Here is a 21,676-nt window from a genome sequence, read left to right on the forward strand (position 1 = left end):
GTGAACTGAGAAATATCAGTTCCAGGAGCTGATTTTCAAATATCTATGTTTATTAATAGATTATACTACTTGAGATTTGCTTTATTCCAAAAGAGTTACCTGAACATGGATAAGCTGTCAAAAGCATAAGAGATTTCAATGAATTACTTAAAATTTTTTAATATATCCTAAGTGAATTTTCATTAATCAGTAACGAAATGTATCCGTGAACTCAGTTGTTATTAACAATATGCCAGAAAAAATTTCTGAAAATAAACATTATGTTTATTTATAGGTTTGTCTATTTCTGTTTTACATAAGTTTTGTTTCTTTTTCTGCAAATATAAATTCATTTCAAGTGTTGTACAAATACGCGCTTTCCCAATTAAGTTTAACAGCTTAAAAGTGGCAATCGTAATAATAATTTAGTAATTCTTTAGTTGTAGCAGGTGCATATTATTTATATATGTAATTATATTATGTAAAATGAAATGAATTGCTTAAGGGCTTATAACTAAATATTTCACTTCATTTTAACTCCTTATTGAAATAAAAAAAAGAGGTTTAAAATTAAAATTTTTAAGCTTATATCTTATGCAAAACGCATATTTCTCCTCTTATAGATGGACACATGTTCTTTCAGCATTGGCAAGCAATGACTGAACCCAACGATCTTTATCGAGAATGTTTCCCAGAGTGCACCGCAGAGAACAAACTGACAATATAAATGCAGCAATGCAGGAGGCAATACGAATATCCATAGATTGACACTATAACTTCAGCAAGGCAGGATACCGTACAAATATTCACGTCTTCTACGGAATTCGAACGCGGGAAAACAACGCTACTGCAGCCAGCTCTTCAACCACCATCGAGACAGTGCAAAATGTATATTTATAAATAATATTTTTACGGAGAATGATTTGTTCAAAATTGAGCGGTTCTCACTTTTTCAGATGAATAAGGACTTCACCATGTTATTCGCATCATCCAACATAGTTTTGCCATTAGAATTACCGATAAAATGGGTTCTGCTATATAACTATCATTATATAGATTATATTAAGTGCTATACAATTCTAGTTACATACACTACTCTAAAACTATAGTCGTTATATTTTCTTTTTGAATTTTTAAACAATACGTCTAAAATAATTTATGTATCATTGTCCAGACTATTTTAAATGAAATAAGCAATAAAACAGCTCTTTGAAAATGGCTTTTAAAAAGACTATTCAAAGCTAAAACTAATATTAAGAGGAGAAAGGAGGGAAAGCTAAATTTTCTAGAACAAACATGTACTGTGAAACACTATTAATGGTTTAAATACGATTATTAAAAGTATCAATAATAATGCTATTAAAATGAGCTTAAAGAAGCTATAAATAAGTAAAATAACATTAACTTAAGTAGAAACTAATTGAAAGAAATATAAAATTAAGTAACACAATCTATGTCTGTATAAGTGTAAAATGATATACGCTCTTCAAGTGCAAATTTACACAGAATAACCATAAAAATCATGATCATTATTCTTAGCAAAGAACAAATGAACTATCGCATTGTATCGGAGAGAAAAAGATGTCTAAAAAACTTTAAAAACATGATCACTTTGTGATGATCTCTTTTCTCATTACCCTTAGAATTCTGGCTTTCTTTTAATGACAATAAAAATAAGTTTCACTGGCAATGTTTACGCATTTTCTTCTCGGTAAACCTAGAAATATTTCAGTTCTCCATTGGAAGAAAAGAAAATTACAGATAAACAACAGATAACAGCTACGTGGTAAAAAGAAGAAGGCCTAAACTTCGGCACATTATCATACCATGCTCTGTTTCAAACGAGAGAACAACCTGTAAGTATTGTCAGCGCTCTTGAACCTTTACTGTTTTTTTCTTTCTTAAATATTGTTCGTTCTTAGAAAGAAAAAATGGTAGCAAAGGTAAAGGAACTGAGCATAAAAATTGCATAATATGTGAGACAGTGCATGAAGGTAGTTGATCCAAAAGATGACATTTTATTTTCACAACTATTGAGACTAGTCTAACTGGAATATGTCATCATATGTGCATCGTTCCGTTTCACATTCAGCAGCTATGATTCGAGAAGGTATTAATCTCTGTATTTTGAATGAAATGACTTATTGTTCGATGATGGCAAAATCTTCAGAACTCAATTGTATTACGCTAAGTTTGAAACAATGCTCTTATAGGAGACAACTGGATAGTCAAAGCTGTAGAAATTTTCCAGCAAAATCAAATGAAATGCTTAATGACTTATAAAACAAATAAATATTTCGCTTCATTTCCACAGCTTACCAAGTAAGAGCGTCACATCTGAAACACAGTCTTACCTGAGTGACTGGAATTTTTTATTAAATCAACGATTTTTATTTATCATTCCTAAGTAAACTAAAACTTATATTATGCCAAAAAAGTAAAATACTCCATTATTTTACTTTACATACAGATGTTTGGTATTCTACATTTGAATTTTTTTTTAATGTATTTTTACATTTAGATAAAAATGCAGTATATTTTACCCTTTTTTTCTATTAAGTAAACAAGAATAAATTGCAAACAGTTCTATTGACCTCCACTCAGCCGAAAACACAATACTCGACAAGACGGACAAGGTCAGTTCTTTCAGTGGACACAAAAACTAATATAAATCTTAAGAATCAAGTTTTGCATTTTAAAACAAAAGTCGACCTCAAGGTCGTTTTAAAAATCTGTTAAAATCGAGTTGCAATTCACTGAATCAATAATATACAACTCATTATATTGTTCACATACTGGATAATTAGATTAAATGCAAATGCAAGGGTATGTTTGTATCTTTCAAAACTAAAATGTGATGTGCACTTTACCAACCATCATTGCTACTCATAATTCAAAATAAATAAAAAAATCCCTTGCTTACTCATACCTTGCATAAAAATTGCTTACGCATTGCTGTTATTTGACTTCATTGTTACAATGTAAATCTGAATAAATATATACTCTGCAAAAGGCCTTAATATTTTTTATAATACGTGATATAGACAAATAAATATGTTAGGCAAAGCAACAATTTGTTTCTGTTTGCTCTTAAATAAATATGTCCACGCCAAAACAAAAATTTTGAATTTTTTTAAAACTTTCACTTACTTCAAACATTATTTTTTGATATTTTACATTTATATACTTCTTTTATGGCCATTTCACCAGATAATATATATATAAGGAAACCCATAACTTAAATTTAAAAATTTTTCTCAAAACCAAATATGCCGAGCTTTCTAATAGAATCTCCTCTCCGAAACAATGACTCTGTAGATTTGTGAATCTGAAGCACTGTCCATGATATCACTTTAATAATATATAAGAAATTGTGGATATAATTACATACTACCATAAATATTCGTACTTTGATAAATTTTAAAATGTAGGGGTGCTAAATGCTAAAACTAAAAATTAGTAAACAGAAATTAGCGTAACTTTAAGTAAATGCAGTAGTTCCATAGCTTCGAAGGTCAAACAAAAATTTCTTCGCCTATCAGTGTGGAAATGGAACGGAAAGAAAAATATCCTCACATGAGAAACAAAAGAAAACTCCAGAATTTTCTAGCCAAATGTTGGAAAACGAAACCCTTAACGCCATCTGTTATCGAAAGAGAAGCTAAACTGAGAATCAGGTTATTTAAAGGCTTTCTTGTTCACTTTTCCGTGAATAGATAACGACAGCGCTTCGTTTCCTGGCAGAAAAACTCTCGAATCTCTAGAGAAAACTCACGAATTTTCTTCTAATTAACATTAGCGCTTTTCTTTTCACTTCATTTTCATATTCGCAGTTGAATAGGAATTCGTTTGAACTTTGAAACTGCAGTACTACACAGCAACGATTTATCGTGATAACGTTTTAAATTATAACATTTCTTTTCGCCAGCCAAATTATTCCAAATATTTTTGAAGCATCACACCAGGCAGCCTAAATCCTCGCCTAAGCACATACAGAAATCATTTTTTGAAAATCCAGAGGTAATTAATAATTTGGTACTACTGTAAGTTTTCTTTCCAAAGTGTTACATAAAACTTTTTCAAAATAATAGTTACTCTTTCTGAACGTTAATAATAGAGAAATTACTAAAAATGTCCTAAGTGGACATTTTGTATTTAAAGCCTCAATATATACGTTGAATGTGCGCGTGCGTATGCAGGCATTCTATTGTTATGAGTTCTTTCACAGTCCGCTTGGAGGGAGAAATCAAGAGTACACTCAAAAGCAGAGGTGGGCACGTGTTTCCTTTAAAGCAACGCAAGTGAATTTTAAAAGCGTTATCGGTAGATAGAGAATGCATACAAAGATGAATAGAAGACATAATTTGATACTCCGCCATAGTGATGTGTAACAGCTATGGGATTACGTGACAAGTTTAAGGAAGAAGGTAGTGCGTGTGATCTGAGGAAAGGATGATGCAGTAACAACAGAAAAGGAATGAAGCATGAGGACAATGTATTACAGACTTTCAGTGTATAATCCATAGAATCACGCATACGGGATAACATGAGACATACATATGCTTCCCTGCTGTTGAAACCAAATCCGTTTTTATCGACTTGTTCTGTAGCGTTGCAGGTGATTTTTTGCTGCATAGAATTCTTTTTTTAATATTTATAACTTTAAGATATGTGTTTTCCCCAAAACTTAATCTTGTCGTTCTATTGTTTTTTTTTACTGTTAACGTTTAAAGAGTGTGAAACATTGTTTTGAGATTTGTGTAAATGATAACAACTATTGTACAATCATGTTAATAGTTTTTATCATCATGTAAAATTATACCTTAAGTGATTATACAGACTTTACATCATGCTAGCATACCGAATCGGACAACAGCAGTAGCTTCAGCTGTGCGAAACTGGGAGAAATTAATTGCTAACTTTGATTTTTAACATTTTGAAAAAGAAGCTGAAAAGTATTCTTACAATTTCAGAACCTTATGAATGCGAAGTTTGTTTGGCTTACTTCAGAAACAAGATTTTTATAAATATTTCTGTAAACATTTGAACGTTACAAAAAAACTGCATTTTAAAACAAATAAAAACAAATCGTTAAGAAGTATTTTAAGCTACTGTTATTAAAATTATGAAGCAATATACGCTCTTAAAGCGCACCTTTGTTTCATCAGATATCATATATTAAGCTTAAACATTTTAAAAAATACACATCACAAAACTCCATACATACTATATACTTCACTATGTCTAAGTATTTCATTGTACGCTGGCATTTTTGCCAAAAACAACTAATAAAAATACTTCAGAGTTTTTAATTTTTATAATTCGTAAAAGCATAAATGAAAATGATGAATCGCTTGATTTAGAGCTTCCTCTCTTTTGATTAGAAGCAAGCAGGAATTTTATTTGAGGAATTTTTGCAGCTAATGAAATTCTGAATTTATTAATTTCAGTTTCCTCTCAAGTTCGAAATTTTATCAAGGATTTGCTATTTTTTCTCTCCCCAGTCAACCCAAAATTTTATTTCTTCTGAAATGTGTATCTATAATTAAACTTCATATTTATATTAATACAAATTTTGTGCAAAAATGATTTACGCAGTTTTTTTTCCACAGTATCTCTTCCCATCTCTGAATTTCAAGTCTTACCATTCTTTATCTTCTTTTTTTTTGCCCCTTATCCGGTGTGCAGTTCCAGTATAGATTTGCCCTCGGAACTGGAAGGTTGATGGGATAAAAAGTATTTCGTACTTCCGCTGTGTTTTTCCTTCTTTTTCTGCGGATATATTCTCCCTCTCCGTGTAATGCTCCCCACCATTAAACTCCATTTTGTGTATTTGAAGACATGTGCAACATGCACGCGAAGTATCAGAGTAATGTCACAGGAAGCCACATCCGACTTTAACTTCCTATCACACACATCTTAACGTGGTCAGCATATTACTTCCTCTATCTACACACTCTAGCGTGAAAAGAATGGCCGTAAATACAGTTTTTAACAGAAGCGAAGAAATAATAGCAAAGTTTAGTGTAATTTTTTATCTAAGATTTCTTATACGTGTTTCATGCCAATGTATTTAAGGCTTTATATATATATATATATATATATATTCTCTTCCTTATACAGACTGAAAATAAAAAAAGCTCACTTCTCTTATCCTAAGCTACCGATGACGATAAAATTGCACGACCAAAACATTATTTTCCCAGTCATAATAGTAGGCCTGTTAACCTTTACACCATAAGTAGGAATTTTCCAGATTTAAATTCATATTCCTTTAAAATCATCAGAATAAAAAAATAATGTAATAACATGCAAAATCTGTGTTTGTTCTCTAATAACTCAGTTACTACTATAGATACATGAAGCTGCAATTTAAATATTAAATATCATTTCACGATACTTATGAAGAAAATATATTCAGTTTTTAAACAAATTTTAAATTAATATTTCAAAATTAGATGGCCCTAGGTACCGTCGGTTTTTTTTCCTCACTGCGAGGAGCATACATACATACATGATACTTCATTAATAAATTTCTTTGAAAATAATACAGGGCGATAACATTTGGTGGCAAACAAAAGTGATTCGTCGTTTATAGTGGACGACGAAAAATCCTATTTCGAGACTAATAGCCCATTCGGGCAACAGCCGTTTTGGGCTAAAAATTAAAATGCAATTTTTCTGTATGAACATGGAAGGAGGTATATGTTTAGGAGTGTAATAAAAAAGCACGAAAATAAACGTTTCGTAGGTCACATATTTATTAGATTCTTTACTATTCGATTCCGTAGCTAGCAGTTTATGATTCGGCTGTTCATCTTGTGAAGCCACACTTGAAGGGCACTATTCATGCAATGAAAGAAATAACAAAAGTAAAAATTAATTTATTCTGAATATATACATTATGTATCTCTATGCGATAAACAATAGAATAATCTAAAATGCAAGTAAGGATAAATTATTCAGTTCTCTAGACAACAGCAAAAATCAGTGTAACTGAGCTGTCATTTTTATTCGTTGTAAGTGGAATTTTCAACTACTGTGAAGAGAAGACATTGCAAATGCGAATATTCTGTGTGGCTGTGTTTCATAATTGCGTGAAACAGCAGCAGTGCAAAGCTTGAATATAAACATAATGTTTTCGAAAAAGGTTACATTCTGTACCACTTAATAGTAAAATCATTTCATTACCGATAAAGATCATTTCGATAAATTTGGACTCAGTTTTCACCTGTGAACGGATTCAACAAAAGCTGTTTAAACCAATCATTTCCGGTAAGAAACAGGACAAATATCGATATAAAGAGGAAAGCCGAATAAAGGCTTTTTAAATAATGGCTTTGGAAATTATTTCATAATTCAGAGAATATGTCCAAATGATTAGATGAAGTCACGAGCGGATAATAAGCACATTACTAAGAAATGACATTGTCTAAACCATAATTAGAATTTAGCATAAACTCAAGACAGGTAAAGGGAATGGCACTCCTAGTGCCTCAAAAAAATAAATTGTGCATTTCATTTAACATAGAAGGAAGGAGAAAAATTAGTAATGTGTTCTTATGTTAAGAATGAGCTGCACATGAAAGATAAGAGTTCAGGTAGGCATTCCAAACAATGAAACTTACGATTACTTCAATTAGGTTCTGTGACAATTTAATTACATCGGGTTGACGAAGTATTCTTTCCTCTACTTTTAGGTGCAGCGGACCCAAAATTTAGGCTAATAGTTGACAATGGTTAGTACTGTGAAATGATGTTCCGGAAACGAAATGCAATCATGTGGACTGATTCGGAAAGTTCAGCATCTAGAAGATGTTTTCAGGAAGACTAAAAGCAATTTTTTAATCCCTTCCTAGTGATTTCTTTCCATTAAAAACATACATATATGACACAAGCTTCGTGAAAAATATTCATATGAAACAGCTGAAAAAGCTGAAAATTCTGGCAATCAGGTAGTACGGCAATCAGGTAAAATCTCACTACATGTTTATGCTCATTGTTTTACATTTTCGTAATGCTGAGTAAATAGATTTTTCTTTCTTCATTCTCCCCAAGTATGACCTAATATGCTAAAATCAAATATTTCTTTAGCATTTGAAGCACCTTTGGCTAAAATACTTTTTTAAACTTTTTTCTTAAATATTATACAGCATTTCAGAGTAATTTGTTTATAGAAAAGCATTTATTTTTACAAAAGTTTCCTAAAATTTTTTAACTGTTATTGTAAATACACACACCATTTTATGTATGCAGTCCAAAGTATAAATTTGCAAGATATTTGACCTTAATTTTATAACCCAGCCCCGCTTCCCCCCTTTTTTTTACCAATCCGGTGCTCTCATGTTTTCCGATCACGCTCACAACGGTCAGGTGATTCTTCTTTCTTCGAATCTTTTGACCCCAAAAGCTTTAAAAGGAGGTAATCAGGGGTGGGTGCAGAGCTATTGGAATGGTTTCATGCAGTTATCTGATTAGTACATTACTGTACCGGAATAAGTAGATAGGGGGCTGTGTATAAATTATCTCTTTGATATTTAGAAAAGAGATTACTTTCTGCATTGGAAGAGATATGTTTCTTAAATGCAGTAAATAGATTATACGTGCAAGCTTATATGATTATATAAAAGGGAAATTCATTTTCCGTATATAATCGTATAACCCATGCCTTCATCATCCTTCATCGTCCCATGCCTTCATCAGCATTACAGGTTCATTTCAGCAATTCATATGACACAGCGTGTTTGTACATTTTGGACTTTATTCACCATTCGTCTGGCGCGTAATAACCTTCAAAGTTTTGTGCCATAGAAAGTCAAGCAACCAACCAAACAAACCAATAATGATTTAGTAATAATTCTTAGTTTACAAGTTTTGGACTGACATAATTTACTTTAGCAGCTTTCCTAATTTGCTTGGATTTAATTAATAAAATGAAACACTTTTTCTTAAATGATTTCCCTTTTGTAATTTTTTATTGATATCGTACAACAGAACTGAAGAGATTACTATTACTTCTAATAAGTGAATGTTTAGTGTTTATATAATATCATTTAGTTTAACTAATCAGTAACTTAAACATCAGCAGGTATTCAAATAATTTATTATACAAATGATTTGTACTTTTTCGGATATCCGTAAATGTTAACCTAAGTTTTAAAGATTACACGCATGTTCACATTGTAAAATGGAAGTAAACCTAATATAATTAATAATTTAAATATATTATTAAGTTATAATAATGATAATATATACGATAATTTGAATCACAAATAATATCTTCTATATCATAGTATTATTTATTGTTTGAAACTATCTATTTTTTGAGTTTACCTTTTAATAATGCTGAGTTTGCGACAAGCGCTTTTAGATTTATATCCTACTTCATGTTTTTATAATTGGAACTTCGTGCAAGCTTAAATTAATCTAATTCTGACGACTGAATTTTTGTAAATTTATGACGTTATATCGAATAGGAGGAATATGCGTATCAGGTTTAGAGGGCAGAATAATTTGAATGCTTCGAATTCAGAACTTTCTTCATGATATCAGACTAAAAAAAGTAGATAGAGGATAAAGGTAAAATTTTTCTCTTCGATAATTTAATTCATGCTGCATAATTATAAAGTTAAAAAGAGTTTAGATAACACTGTTTAAGAGAAATCTATTCAGACAAATACAAGAGGGTGAAACACCAGAATTTCATTATTGGTCGTACAGATAGTTCGACTAAGTTAATTGTGCAGTTTCGCCCCAAATTTGATAAAAAGCAACCCTGTAACTTTTATAAAAATTCACTCTAGAAGCATAATGCATGAATCGAATTTAGTAACTTTGAGAAGTGCAAGGCTTAGAGCAGACGATCCAGTTGTTCCAAGTAAAACATTTCTACCCCGCCTTCACACCCAAGTAAGTCCAAAAATTATGCATGAGTAATCCTTTGTGAAATTGTCAGTTTCACTTATGCTTCGCTGTCCTCATGTGCAACTTTTATCTGATTTATTTCATATCAAACATATTTAGATCAATATTTGCATATATTTCAACTTGATCATAATTTTACATTTAATTATTAAAATAATTAAAGGAATCTCGTTTTTAAATCAAAAATGGAAGATTTATCGGCCGTTTATGTATAAGAAGGAATCATAAGGAAGTTCTGCAAAATTTTGTACCTAGGGATATCAATTCATTCATGCTTTCAATCAATGAGATACGTTAAGCAATATCGATAGGCACAAAAATAGTTTTCTTGCCTTATTATTTTTTCTGCTTGATTACAATTTAATTAAAAATATGCATAGAGTAGAATAGGAATTTTATAATATATGAATTTTTGTATCAATTACGTTTTGTAATTGAAGAAATTAGTTACCATATATGAAAGATCCATGTGAAAAATAAATATCGAGTTTAGCTAGTTTTATACCGTTTGAAAACTGTAATTCAGACAATAAGATTCCTTACAATCTGAATAATTTTCTTGTTACAAAAAAATATGCAAATATACCATGCGTTAAGACTTGAGACATGTTAAGTAAAGAATCATTCAAACGATAACTGTAGGTTTTGCATAACAAAATAAACACCGGTACAATTTCAAAATTATTTACTATCAATATGAAAAATAACCCCATTAATTTGAAAATAACCTTGAATATAATTTTAAAAAAAAAAGTGAATAATTTTGGGAAATAAATCAATGCGTCTTTACATGCAGATCTTTTCATCTGTAGGACGAAACATAAGAAAATATTTTTGGATGTTATTTTATTTCAAATTGTACACTAGATGGTGAATTTGTGTTCCTTCATGCAGTGTTTCTTCTACTTCACTAGATGGCAGCACACCTACCAAGCCAACATCAACAATGCGGCAAAATAAAGCTACTCGCTCGGTTTGGCCACGGCCAACTGGATATTCACGAAGGTCACGGTTTGGCTAACATATTACTCGGAAACTTGACAATGTCTTCGCTCTCGTTTTGGGTGTAAAATAATCTCGGACTACGCTTTATATAAAGAAATGGAAAATGACCGAAGAGTTAGGCCATTGTGAGGCAAATCCTCTTTAATTGACAAGCCAAAGATGGCATGATGACTGTCTGACAAACTGTAACTAATCAAAGCAACTTTACAGAAATATCGATCATCTCTGAATCACGAAATTTCACGTAGCACTGACAGAATTAAGTGAAGTGCGCACATAAATTCTGTAACTTCATAAGATGATATAACATTTTAAATTCCTTTGATCCAAAAAAATCTGATTTTCTAAGACATGTACTACGTTAGGCAAATCCAAATTTATCTAACCAAACACATATCTCATAAAATCACCGATAAGCAAGGTCTAAATGGCATTTAAGAACAATCCAAATAAAAATATGTTGAATTATTCAAACCTTTCAATTTCATGTGTGCTCTGAAAGTCTTCTGTAGGATACATATTGCGTGTCGTATACAAATCCTTCTAAATAATAACTTCACGAAAATATTTTGGAAGAATAGCATGGAGCACCTGCGCTTCACTGGATGAATAGTATGATGGCACAGTACCTGTATCTTCACATGATAACGTTTTGGTATCCCGTATCCCGTATGGTTATTCTTGCCCTACCCTCCCTATAAAAGAAATCCTCGGAAAATACCTTTTTCAGATTCCACCTGTCATAAAATTCTATCGTATGTAACCTGAAAGAGATTTTGCAGCTATTCCTAAACTCTTTTTCTTTTAAAATTTATTCTTGTATGTATAACATTCCTTGAAATCGAAGTTTTTCCGCGATTTCTCTCCAGATTTATTCTTTGTATACACATATCAGAGAATTACATGGCATACAGGGAAAACAAAATGCATGAAAATTAGTTATATTCTAAAACAGCTATGCTTTCTTTTGTACAAATATAACAATAGTCTAAGATTAGGCTTCAGTCAAAAAAAAAAAAAAAAAAAAATCGAGCACTTGGAAATAAAACAACTTCTATTTTAATCTCGAATGAGAAAATAAGCTCCTATATGAGAATCAAAAATCAGTCATGTGTAACGGTTCTCAAGAAAGGTGACATCAGAAAGTTCTTATAATGCTAAAGGAAGAAAAATTTTGATATGATATTTAACCCAGAGCTTTGTGAGACCTGAACTCAGAAAGAGTTAAGTAAAGAATCTCTACCGTAAATGCAATTTAAAGAAAGAACATCAACTATTGCATCCACTATTAACCATGGGATGAAAAAGCAGCGAACAGAGAAGAAACTTAAATCTCGAGGACAGGAAAGTGTTGAAAGCAGATAGTGAAGTGGATCGTTGTTTACGCTTCACGGTAATTATTGCTACCACTGAAAACGCAATGCCGTTATTCATGACTAGTAATTAGGTCTTAATTTTACAGACAGAAAAATGCTGCCAGAAAAATGCTCTAATATAGGGAACAGCATTGCTTTTCTTTGTACATGATCATATACACTTAATATTTAATGAGAGAAGCTAAATTAGCTAATTATTCAATAAATCTTATTATTTAATAACTGTTATTTATTTATTATTCGAATTAAATGCATTGATTTTTTTAAATACCAAGTTATCAAAAAACATTCACTCAATTTCTGATGATAATAACTCTGTAGATATTAGCAATATTTGACAGTATTAGCATTTCGAGTTTTAGAATATTGCCAAAATTTTGTGTGGAATATTTATGTTTTCAAACCCGAATACTGCTATCGCATAGGATAAGTGACAAAGGACTTAATGATAAACAGTTGTCTGCAATATCACCGGATCGAAATATCTGTAGTAGCAAATAATATACTCGTATTACTGTCATTTAAGCAATTCAGGCAGAGGCATTCGCGAAATTTTTGTCCACAAATTTATCCTCAAAAACTGCGCTGTTGCATAGCTTTAGAGAAAACAGCAAATGACATACTGCTGCTGTCTTCAAAGAAGTTCATTTCAAATAAAAAAATATTATCATATTGAAAACTTCCCTTCTTTTGCATTGTAACAACATTCCGGTGACACTTCACACACATCAGAACTGCTAACGTTATAATTGTCTTCCATGCATTCCCCCCCCCAGATTCACACACTTGTTTAATACGCGTAAGATATAGGCAAATAGAACAATAACTCATGAAACAAGAAGCTTAGGAATTCGTTTTGAAATTTATTTCAAATTTTATAAAATTTTTGGAGTTACACATAATGATTTAAGGCAGATAAATGTTAAAAAAGTTAAGATTATATTCATATGTAATACACTTTCTATAAAAGGTATTTAACATGCGCTTAAAAATTAATGCTTAAAAATTAATGCTATGTCCAAATAGTGTGTTTCTTAATTTATCTTAAATGCTGTTTGAAATTATTTTTACTTAATTTTATGAAATACACATCATATCTAGCAGAAGTATAACCTATACAGAGTTTTAGGAAACACAGCAAAAACTGGACTATTGATTTGTCATTGTTCGTGTAATTTAAGAAAATCGCACAGAACTCTTGTACGTAAATTTTTATTTCATTCTTTCAGATTTGCCAGGTAAAATTTAAAAAAAATAAAGCTAATAAAAATAAAAATAATTCATTAAAAATTGAATAATATATTTTGAACAAACTAATGTTATAATTACGTTAAAACAGATTTTGTTTCAAAACAGTTAAAATAATAATATTCATAGATTCCAATGAATATTACTTCGTAAAAAGTAATTTACAATAAGATTCCTTACAATAAGATTCCTTACAATATGATAGTACTTCACTTAAAAACACAGGGGAAAAAATTGGTCTGTAGCTGTGAAATAGAGAAGAAAATAGTAGTTATTTCGGCCCATACATTCTCTTTGTACATACAAATACAAAATCGGTGCTCAGTATTTTACCATCTTTAGAATTACTGCCTGAAGATATCAAAGCACCTGAACGAAATTCATCATTCTTCTCTAACACACTTAATCAGCATTCACCCCTCACCCCCCATGGCGAAAACGTAGTCCCTTCGACATTATTCATTTCACGCTGTATATTCTAAACAGGATTAATGTGAGGACAGGACTGACGAGGAGTTTCCAAATAGTGTGGAGTGCAATAAAAAGTTGACAAGCAAAAAGTGTTGGATCTATATTTAGGATTATTATTTTTCTAAAACATTCACTTGAGTGGTAGTTTACGTTTCTCTGCATTTTTATTAATATTACATTTCGAAATGTGCAATTGCTTTAAGCTCATCATTGTCCTTTCTACGATGTGAAAATTACCAGGAATAACTATATTCATGCTTCTCTCATGTCATTAACTTTGAAGATAAAACCCCCGCTGTTTGAAAATTCTTTTTACTTTCTTTGCCTTCGTTCACATTCACCATGCTTTAGAGTAGTCTCCATTTAGAGCAATCAGTGGAGAATATATAAGATAATCTCTTTATAAGATATCAATTTCATTTACGCGTCGTTTTGTAACAGTTTGCTTGTAATACTATAATTACATTATAAGGTATTTCTCCCACTTCCCTAGCGTGCCTTCGTGGTGTAACGGTAGCACGCTGGGCTGGTATTTCCAGAGGTCCGTGGTTCGATTCCCGGCGAAGGCGGTTGCATATTTTTCATCTTTTCTGCTTCCAACTAATGACTCTACAACATACAAAATTGTATTAACGAATTCCGATTATTTGCGAATTAATACTCGTTCCAAACGCTTGTTCTAGCATAAAATCACGCAAATTGTATTAATATCTTCCCGTTTTACTGTATCAGCTTTCAAATATTGCAGAGTCATTTTTCTTAGGATACCGGTTTTCATGTTGCGTCTAAGATGCTCGTTTTCCAGCATTCATTTACAGTGCAACTTATAGCAGAATGCTGTTTGTTTTTCAGCAAATATACACCACTTTTATAATGTCAAAGCATCCTTCAAAACGTCGATGCAGACAACTAAACCTAAAGGTGCAATACCAACATTTAACAAGCGTTCAAACACTTTTGGTAATTTTCAGATCCACAATATTTAATTAATTGAACTTTTACTAGATTTACTTAAATATTTCATTCAATAAAATAAATTATTTGGATAAATCGAAAGCTTTGAAAAATATAATCAAAAAAGTTATTCATATTTTATTCATTTTTTCAAGCGTATTTCGTGACTGTGAATTGGCACATCATTTTATACCAACCTTCAGAAGCGGGAATGGCTTAGCGCCGCTTTCAGTCTCGCAGCTAAATAGGCACACTAAGTTTTACGCAACATGAAAAAATCAATAAAGTAATTAATTGTTGGGATATAAAGTATAAATTAATTAGATTAATCCCTAGCTCACGCGACTTCCTTTCGAAATAATTTGACGTCAATTGACTGACCACGTGATCGGTTCCCATAACAACCAATAATATGACCTAGCTCAAACTAACAATTTATATGCAGAGGGAAAGGTTTGGGCCATAAAAACGTCACGGGAGAAATTTAGCATTAACCCTATGGGCACAAAATCCTAACCACCTGCACTATTTTTTTAACTTCCTGAGTAACATAATTACGTTTGTGACATAGGGAAATGATTAGTATCATTAACAAAACTGCGTAAAGAGAGACAGCAGTGGTAATATTTCCCGCTGCGGGCGATGTGTTTTACAAGTATCACCAAAAGCGAAGAGTTCAGTAATTACACAACATTCAGAAATCGGAATAATATATTTCACTAGCCTTTGAGTACCATTATTCAGGTACAGCGACATTAAAGACAGAAAGGTTTATAGACGCACAATGGGAAAAATGATTGAAAATGCTGTTAACGAAATTATTCGCCACTGTTTTAGTGACCTCTCAATTAAACAGTAGCAGGTCACCTTAAATTAAGAAAGTTACTCCTGAATTATTAAATTAAGAAGGTTACTAAATTAAGATGAATTACTAAATTACTAAATTAAGCGAATTACTAAATTAAGATGAGTATTGCAAAAAACGTTTAGATTAATCAATCATACTAAAGATGCAAAAAGAAAACAAAGTCACAGGGTTCGAAATAATGGTATTTTAATAATAAAAATGAAATAAGCATTCAAAAAGCGTAACATTGTATATGAATTGGGAAAAAACAAGAAATTTTCTATGCATCATATGAAAGATTCATTAATAAAACCATTTTCTACAGAAATACAAAAATCAATTACCTAGTACTGGTAATATTAATAGAAAAGATAACTTGGTTTCCATTTTTCTCATTTCATTTCCTTTTTTATTCTCCCAAAAGCGGAACAAAAACAGTAAGCGTCTTCAATATGTATTTAGTACCTCTCCTCTTTATTGCAAAAATCAACAACAAATTTTAACTATTTATTACGAAAAAATTTAAAACATTGGAATCCTTTAATGTAGTTCCATGGGTTCAGGTCTACGAGTGACTGAACAGCCACGAAATATGTACAAAATTTAATTCAGATTGTTCGAAGAAGTCCATTGGATTTTAACAGTTATCCTCGTGGTGTAACGCTAATGCAACTGGTTTCTTTAAGATGTGTATACGAAGCGTTCCTTTCCATAGACAGACAGTCTTATAGGTCTTCGACATAAATAAACCTACATTTCTATAGCTCTCAAAAAAGAGTTAGTGAGCTCATCCAATATATAAATTTTATAGCATGGTAAAAGCCCAATTATCCTACCACTGCCATTTACTAAGTTAGAAATTTTAAAGAAACCAATGTGCTACACGTATTCAAATTAAAACTGTTGTTGTAATAATAAATTTAGTGACAGACACAATTAAGATACGAAGTAATTATATGCATTTTCGATTATAAGGAGAGAATGAATTTAAAGAGAATATTTGAGAATATTTTACACTACAGAAGTAACCCCCAAATAGGTCGTAACTAAAACAGCTTATTCTCAAATTTGTTAAAATGGATACTACCTTTATCTACGAAGGTACAGGATTAACCAATTAGTTTAATATAAAAATACTTTAAATAAGTTCTTGTAAACAACTCATTGTTTTCAAAAGCCTTATGCTGGTCAGCATTTATCATCAAATGACAGAAATTGTTATACTACCACATATGCATTATAAACAGCTCAAACGGAAATTGGACCACAAGGTTCAGAGAGATAGCAACTCGAGTTAAACGAATAAATCTATTAAAGTAAACTGGAAATGAAAACACTTAACAAACGCTATTTGATGAGAAGATGGACTTCGAATGTGCTTAACAGAAAAGAAAAAATGTCCTTACCCAGACTCGAACACGAGACTTGGATAGCCGGACCGATGTTCTGTCAACTACGCCCAAACCCAAGTGGAGGAATGAGTTAATTTCTTACATACGTCAAAAGATAAAAGGAGGAAGCTGGGTCCTTCCTAGTCAATGAATCCTGGTTTGGTGACAAATTACCGTAGAATGCGGTATTTGCGTGGCGTTAATTTGAAGTGAAAAGAAACAACAGACTTCAAAGAGAACTGTGAGGTTTCAGACACCAGTAATTGGCAAACCTCAACCTGCGTATGTCGTTGATTTCAAATAAAAGCCTCATTATATTTCAAAGAGAAGGTTCATTATATTTTAAACAGACATGTGAAACTGTCAAACCTTAACCTTTATTTATAGTCCATTTCAGAAAAAGTGAGTGGGGAAAGTTCTCCTCTTGCACGTCCGCCGACAAACAACGCGATCGAACAGTATCATTAGTATCTCAATATATACTGAGTCTTTCTTACTTAGAATTGACGTCAAGCAAAGATTAAATTCATTAATTATTAAAACTTTTGAAAGTTCAAACGACGTTATAAAGTTTCATGAAAATTTTAAGTCGCGGCAGTTTTTGTGAAAATAAGACAAATGAAAAGAATCAATCTCTATCATTTTAATGGAATTTATCAAAAACATCTAGTTCCTTTAAAGCTGTATTACAGCTCTAAATACTATTAATTAATTTAAATTATGTTATAGATGTATATATTTAAGAAAGAAGATAGTTTTTGAGATTAACAAAGAAGTTTAATACAACTTTTCCCTAAATATCGTATGAAACAACTGAAACGTCTCCAAGTGACGTTTTAAAACAAATTTCAATATGATGTTAGAAAAAAGCCTTAAAATTTATTATTTTAGTACGGCAAACATATGCCACTGCAAAAGATAACAGAAAATTGAAGTTCACTACCCTTCCCCTCCCCTCCCCCGAGAAGAATTTTTCGAGCATTAAAAAAAAAAAAAAAAAATATTCTTGTTGATATATCTTTCTTATGACTTAAACAGCTTTGTTATCAAGCAGATTAATGAATCTTATTAGCAATAAATGAATCAATGAATTAAAATAGTACATTTGGTTCCCGAATAAAATAAATTGTGGGAAAAAATCTGTAATTTAAATATCTAAAGAATTAAAAATTGTTATAAGCTGTCAACATCTATTGACAGAGTTATAAATTAAATAAACTACGTTTTGTTTAAAACCTTTAACATATAATGAAGTTTTCCCTTCAAAGTTACCTAGAATTATTCGGAATTTCTGTGTACATCAAATTTACAGTGCTTTAAACTATTACATTATTTAAAATAGAATTATAAGGCTGACCTTTCTGTGCCTTAATCTTACAGGAATCAGCTAATGCATTTAATATTAAAAGTTATAAAAAATTAACACACATACGCAAGTCAGTTTTTATGTTAAATTATTAGTCTAATTTATCAAAGGTTAAAAGAAATCTACAGAAAAAGATATGTAAAATTTAAAAATTTTAACCATACATTCAGACATTTATAACGTACGAATAAGGTACATGGAACAAACAAGAATTTCCATTGGTTACTAAAGGTCAACACGTCTATTATTATATGGGGAGAGGTTTTCTTACAACGAGAATTTTGGCTTTTCGGATAACCTAATTTTTTTAAGTGCATTTGTTGGTACCATATCAAATGTATTAACACAGAAAACCGTTGCAGGACAGAGTAGAAAAAGCGACATAATGCCAAAGTTGTAACCCATATTTTTTACACGAGAGCATACATTTTGTATATGCACTTGTTCCCCGCAAAGTTTTTTCCTACAGTAGGGCGCGTTGATGAATCCATTGTGATTTACGACTGGTTGCATTTGCTCCCCCTGTCTTCTGGAATGTAGGAGTTGAGCTGTATGAATAAAATATCGGTACAAGGTGTTTGCGGTATCAATAATACAGTTCTCGCCTTGCTATTCTCTGGTCAAGAAAGATGATGGAATTTTTATTCGTTAAAAGTCGTTTCTTTATGCTTTGAAATACAAGATGAAGACATATTGCTCGATTGATAATAATAATAATAATAAAATATATTATAAAAAATTATACATCAAATTTGAAAGGTGTCAGATTTAAACGGTCGTCCAAAAGGGTTTGTTAAAGTTTTTTTTACGCTCTCGCTGAGTTCACAGTCTACTTCGTCTCTGCTGTTGCACTCATACCTAATCCATCTGTTCTTCCTTTTAAGATATGGCAACACGTTTTACACTTCTTTCTATCCCTAGGAGCCTGCCTTGCAGGTAAATATGAAAAGAGAGTAATTCAGCCTTTACTCTCTTTTCTTCTTTTCTTTTTTTTAAAAAAAATCTCGACTTGATTCTGACAAAACGAAAAGATTATAATTATAGAAAGAAGGCTGCTTTAATGCAGAAAGAAAGACCTAGAATGTGGAATAAAGAATGCATCATTATTACAAAACGGTTTTACAGCGAAATGCAAGCATTAACAATATATCAACGATGAAACAAAGTAGAATTTTGGGGGAAAAGCGGACTTCATGTAATAGAACCATCAAATAACGAGTTTTAAATACCCAAACCTGATGAAACAGGGAAATATTATACCCATAGATTATTTTTAATTCGTAAAATTAGGACTCTTGTTCTGTTCTGTTAATTAAAATTTAGTATTACATATAAGTCAGACAGCTAAAACAAACTTGTGAATTTTACGAATCTCTAGCTCCCAAACTATTTCATTGATTCTTAAAGCCTTTATAATACTATTTATATTTAAGAACTCTCGATTTTATAAACAGAATTTAGCGTTTGTGCAATAATAATTCATTTGGTTTGGCTCGGTCCAATTATTTGAATACGGCAAACCACACGAGAGCTACCTGCCTAAGCGAAGTGAAGCCTTTGTGAAGGACTTTCACAATAACCAACCATGCAATCAACCCTTTCACCTACCTAGGTTCGAACCTGGGTTGAACTACCAGTATACAGTGGTTTTAGCCAATCGGTTACTAGCGGGGTAATAATTCGTTTTCGTGTTAAAAATTGAGGTTCAATTGCATTTGTTTTTAGTAAGTTTAGTAGAAAACAGTTACACAGCTCCTAAGTGAGTATTGGTAAAATGTGAAATTTCTAAATTGTGAATTTGTAATATAAAGAAGAGAAGCGTACCAATTTAAAAATTTTAATTTAAACAAAATTTAATTCAAAACAGACCGCGGTTTCATCTAAAAATTCTGCAAAAACAAAAATTTCAATTGGAAAATATTTTCCGAAACTTTCCTTATTCATAAGATTTATTCTATTAATGATTTACAATTCAATCGTAGGGTTTCCCCACATATTTCTAAAAGATAATAATTTTTAATCCTTTAATATTTTGTTCATTAGATGGCGCTACAACTGCTGTTTTCTTTTTATTCTACAGAACTACAGAACTATTTCTACAGAAACATACCTGCGCGAATCACGGACTATGTAGAGATTTCAATGATATGACAAAAGGATTTCAGGATAATTAGGAAAAATATATTTTACTGTATCTCAGGGTAGGAATAATGAAGTGAAAGATTTAAATCGAACAACAATTTTTAAAGATTTTTTATATGACAAAAAAGTACCATTGTTGGAAAAAAACAATGGCAATTTTACTGTAGACAAATGATAATGGACTATTTTATGACACAGGTATAGGCAAACATTTACATCCGGAAATAGTACGTACATGACAAAAGAAAGCGAGCTACAAATGATTTTAGAGACTTCATGTCATTGTAGCTCACGCGATATAACGATTTACTTTCTCAATTATTACTCTGATGTATTAATGTTATAAGCAACGCTACTACGGACTTTCCTGTGAAATAGTAAATCGTTATCTAATGATCTTAAGAGCAATTATCATCTAATTACTATAATCGATGCAATAAATATCAAAGTTCAGAAATTTGCCAGCCTAATAATTAATTACGCATGTAACATACTTAATCACTTGATAGTTAATATAGTATTATAGAACGGAAAATTATTTTAGATTTTATTTCTTGTGTTAAACATTAAATACGATGTAACTCGATCAATAAACTTGAAAAATCGATCATAAAATCAAACATACACGCTTCCAAAATACGTCACTTAAATATGGACCCAGGTTATATCAGTAACTGTTATTCTTATTATATCTACGAATTAAAATGTTAAAAAAATAAAATGTTAGGTCTAAAAATGATATATTTATTATAAATAAACTTTATTTTTTGAAAGCAAACGGTATATAAATTTAATGTTACTAAACATGCAAAATTAAACTTTATATTAGGAATCTAATTTAAAAAAAATTAATAAAATCCGAAAGCTTTAAGATTTTATATTACGCCCAAAAGATCTTTTCTTAACATTTTGTGTGTTAACTTTATTAAACAACATAGTCGTCGCCCTTAAGCCACATAAAATTCAATTCAAC

General features: G+C 31.1%; 1 protein-coding gene and 1 long non-coding RNA gene across 2 annotated transcripts in view; one reads left to right on the forward strand and one right to left on the reverse strand.

The window, feature by feature from the left end:
• LOC118181803 (uncharacterized) overlaps positions 1 to 21,676 on the reverse strand; it is a 193,358-nt gene that overhangs the window by 142,344 nt on the left and 29,338 nt on the right. The gene's annotated exons all lie outside the window — the stretch shown is intronic.
• LOC118181804 (uncharacterized) overlaps positions 1 to 21,676 on the forward strand; it is a 111,116-nt gene that overhangs the window by 861 nt on the left and 88,579 nt on the right. The window lies entirely within an intron of this gene.

The sequence above is a fragment of the Stegodyphus dumicola genome, chromosome 2 (assembly GCF_044657685.1).
Source record: "Stegodyphus dumicola isolate Sdum_Otavi_A_Nest chromosome 2, ASM4465768v1".
Lineage (NCBI taxonomy): Eukaryota > Metazoa > Arthropoda > Arachnida > Araneae > Eresidae > Stegodyphus > Stegodyphus dumicola.